Raw genomic sequence first — 4,616 nt, 5'->3', positions numbered from 1 at the left:
GTCTCCGTATAATTTGCATTGTAACAAAACGATAAGAAAGACGAGAGTTTAAAGAGGTCAGTGGTTGAATAAATAGGGTCACGTAAGGTTCAAAGTTCAAGGTTAAGGGCCATCTTCTCGCAAATTGTCAGTAGGGTTCAGAAGGGATCCCTTCAAGGGCAGAGTCCAATAGCCCTTATTGTGCTATCAAGACCTTGAAAGAAAATATGAAGTAATATAAACAATACGAGATTTGTTAGCAATGTTTTAAAATGTATGGTATGAAATATTACATAATGAGTTGTTTGTGTAATCATAGGTTTAATTTGAAAGTTGAGGAGGAGCTTGGTTTAATTTTGGATTTAAAGATACGCTTTTTAATTTCTTTTTTTTTTTTCATCTGGATCTATTATAAGTTTTAATCAGGGAACTGATATTGTCTTCTAAGGCTGTAATATATATATATATATATATACATATATATATATATATATATATGTATATATATATATATATGTATATATAAATATAAATATATATATATATATATATACATATCTATATGTATGTATATATATATATATATATTTATATTTATATATATATATATATATATACATATATATATATATATATATATATGTATATATATATATGTATATATATATATATATATGTATGTATATATTTATCTATTTGTTTATATATATACACTGTTATTTCAACTATAGAGGAGACCTTTCTATCTTTATACTTCATCCAAATTGCTACGATACGCCTTATAATAAACATATCAAATAATTAAATTCTAATTGACCATCACCATTTAGATCCTAAACATCAAATTCATCTGTACGTATGTCAGTGTCCCTTGGCTCCCAGTGATCATGATTGAACGAGGGAACACGGAGAGATTGATGATATAATTCGAATTCCGGAGCGAAATTTATGACTCCCATCTGCAATTGTATCTCGTCAAGATATCTTCTTAGGTCATGATTCTGTGGGCAGCTTTAATAACACCCCCCCCCCCCCCCCATATGATACCTTCTCGTACCTTGGCTGGCTATTTTAAGCCCATATTTCTCCGGAGAGAGAGAGAGAGAGAGAGAGAGAGAGAGAGAGATAATTCTATATCCACGTTAACAGCTGAGAGAGAGAGAGAGAGAGAGAGAGAGAGAGAGATCACATTTCCATGTCCAGGTTAAGAACTGAGGAGAGAGAGAGAGATAGAGAGAGAGATCTTCACATTTCCATGTCCATTCTAACAGCTGAGAGAGAGAGAGAGAGAGAGAGAGAGAGAATCTTCACATTTCCATGTCCATGTTAACAGCTGAGAGAGAGAGAGAGAGAGAGAGAGAGAGAACGGATATCGATATCAATTTCAACGCCTACCATAATGTTATTTAAATGGAATGCCCATTGTATGAGGGGCCATATCTCCATACCACATTATGAACATTACTTCTCTTCCCTGAGTTGTATTGTGGCGGTCAGTTTTGGCTTAGTCCATAAATTCTGATAAGTATTCATTTCCCAAGAGAAAGTCCGAAGTAGCCCTTGGAGATCAGGCAGAGATATCGTAGAGTTGAATGAATTGTAGTGGCAGATACCTTATTGCTCTCTCTCTCTCTCTCTCTCTCTCTCTCTCTCTCTCTCATTTTAATGTTAGTTCTTAAAATATTTTATTTTCCTTGTTTCCTTTCCTCACTGGGCTATTTTTTAAATTAGAGCCATTGGCAGACACCATATTGCTCTCTCTCTCTCTCTCTCTCTCTCTCTCTCTCTCATTTTAATGTTAGTTCCTAAAATATTTTAGTTTTTCTTGTTTTTTTTTCCTTTCTGGGCTATTTTCCCTGTTGGAGCCCCTTGGCTTATAGCATCTTCCTATTCCAACTATGGTTGTAGCTTAGCTATTAATAATAATAATAATAATAATAATAATAATAATAATAATAATAATAATTCGATTGTGTGCAATTCTTTCTTCTTCAAGTCAATATTTCTCTGCCTCTCTGGCCTGTTTTACGACAATATTTTTGGCGTTATTTAGAAAAGTGAATTGATTATTATTATCAGCCGTTGTTTAAGACAATAGTATCAGCGTTATTTAGAAAAATCTGTGAATTATTATTATCAAGCGTAAGAAAATAGTATTGGCGTTATTTAGGAAAGTGAATGGATTATCATTATCAACCGTTAGGACAATAGTATCAGCGTTATTTAGAAAAGGTAAGGAATTATTATTATCAGGTGTTTGAGACAATAGTATCGGCGTTATTTAGAAACGTGAATGGATTATTATTAGCAGCCGTTGTTTAAGACAATAGTATTGGCATTATTTAGAAAAGTTAATTGATTATTATTATTATCGTTATTATCAGGCGTTGTTTAAGACAATAGTATCGGAGTTATTTAAAGAAGTGAATAGATTCTCATCAAGCGTTGTTTAAGACAATCTTATCGGCTTTATTTAGAAAAATCTGTGGATTAATATTATCAGGCGTTGTTTAAGGCAATAGTATCAACGTTATTTAGAAAAGTGAATGGATTATTACTATTAGATGTAGTCTGTAGTATTTTCGTAAGCGATAAGATTTGTATGCGTGGCGGCATGATATCAAAGATGGCCGTCCATTCATCGGACGTGCATAGAATAATTTTATCAATGTATCATTCTCCTATGTAATTAAAAATTATTTGTCTAACTTAAGTAAGAAACCCTTTCACTTAGTATATTTGAAATCGTTTGTTCAAGTTCCTGGTTGAATGATTTAATAAGACAGTAACTAGAGTGTAATAAGTGTTCAGGTGCGGTGGATGTTTGTTTACTAACTTAGCGATGGTGAGAGAAAGTTGAATGAAGCTCAGGTAGGCCGTAGTAACCAGGCAAATTGTTATTGATATTCTACTCGACTACCGTTCATTCTTAGCCTGTTGGCGTGTCTGTGTGTGTGTGTGTGTGTGGGGGGGGGGGGGGGGGGGTTCCTCGTTGTTCCTCTCCCTTCTCAGTATATTGTTTTCGACCGATTTGTTATATTATGCATAGTAAATTTGTTTTGTTTTTTCAACATGGATTTACGTGCTTCGTCGGTTTTGTATTAACTATTTATTAGTATATTTATATTTAAATGTTTCATGTGTTGGCCTTATAAAATTAATTCTTATATTCTTAATAGCTAATCCGAAGAGACATATATATATATATATATATATATTTACCTCAAAACACTGAGGCTTTCATTACTGCAGAAGTTTTGACAGAATCAAAAGCTTTCTCATAGTCTACACTTGATATTTCCATAGGTTTGACACTGTGTCATCTGGGAAATATAATAGCTGAAGCTGTTTTGTTTTATAGAGCTAATGTATACAAGTATTGGATCAAGCTTAGCTTAGAGTTTACGGAGACAGGTTTTCATCTGTATCAGGTGGAAGAGTTTACGGAGGCTGGTTTTCATCTGTATCAGGTGGAAGTACCCCTGGATTAAAGAAAGATAACAAACCGTCTCTTAACTGGTTTTGAAGTGGGTGCTGGGTCATTGAGCTGCTCGATTTATTATGCAGCAACAGGTTTTTTCTTGGGTAGAAACTGGGCACTAGAATTTTCACTTTAGTAGTTCAGAATTAACTTGAAAAACCGGGTGGACTGAGCCTTTGGACCACAGCAGGCTTAAGGTAGGAGTCTGGGATGGATAGAGAGAGAGAGAGAGAGAGAGAGAGAGAGAGAGAGAGAGTGAGTGTGTGTGTTACAAGGATTTTTTGTCACAGACTTTTTAGTCATTCGGTGGAGACTCCATTTGCTCTTGGGTAGAACGAATTAGCTTAAATGTATAGAGTCCCTTTGATGTTGTCTAACTTATTCTTGAATTCGTTTGAGAGAGAGAGAGAGAGAGAGAGAGAGAGAGAGAGAGAGAGAGAGAGAGTTACTAATATTTTGGATGTCTCAAAAACGTTTTAATCCATGTGCGGAGACCTCATTTGCTCTTGGGTAGAGCAACTTAGTTTAAACGTTTAGAGAGTTCTTAGTCTAACTTATTCTTGAATTCATGAGAGAGAGAGAGAGAGAGAGAGAGAGAGAGAGAGAGAATTGGAAGGATATTGGATCTCTCAAAGACTTTTTAGTCCATACGCGGTGACTTCATTTGTTCCTGGCTAGGCTGAAAAAAGTTTAAATGTTTAAATTTTGATGATTTTGTCCAACTTATTCTTGAATTCATGAGAGAGAGAGAGAGAGAGAGAGAGAGAGAGAGAGAGAGGCGGAATTCGGGTAGCTAGCTGAAGGTGGTCCGTAGTATATCGTTGGTGGCCGAAACTGTGATGAGGCAGTGAAGAAAACGAGTCCGTATGTGCCCGAGGGTCAATACAGAAACGCCTTCAATTTTGCTCCCAATTACTTTCTACCATTCCTCCAACCGCCTTTTGAGGGTCCTGTTTTTTTTTCTTTTCCTTTTCTTCTTTTTTCCTTTTTACCTCCTCAGACCATTTTCACATTAATCTCGAACTGCCTGCCCTCTGTTACGCTAACAAAGGTGTGTACGTTGGTATTATTTGGATTGTTCTTGTGGCAGATCTACTGTGTACCTCATTCCAGGATTTTCTCTCTCTCTCTCTCTCTCTCTCTCTCTCTCTCTCTC

This window comes from Palaemon carinicauda, chromosome 4 (assembly GCF_036898095.1).
Source record: "Palaemon carinicauda isolate YSFRI2023 chromosome 4, ASM3689809v2, whole genome shotgun sequence".
Classification (NCBI taxonomy): domain Eukaryota; kingdom Metazoa; phylum Arthropoda; class Malacostraca; order Decapoda; family Palaemonidae; genus Palaemon; species Palaemon carinicauda.
This window is presented reverse-complemented; position numbering follows the sequence as displayed.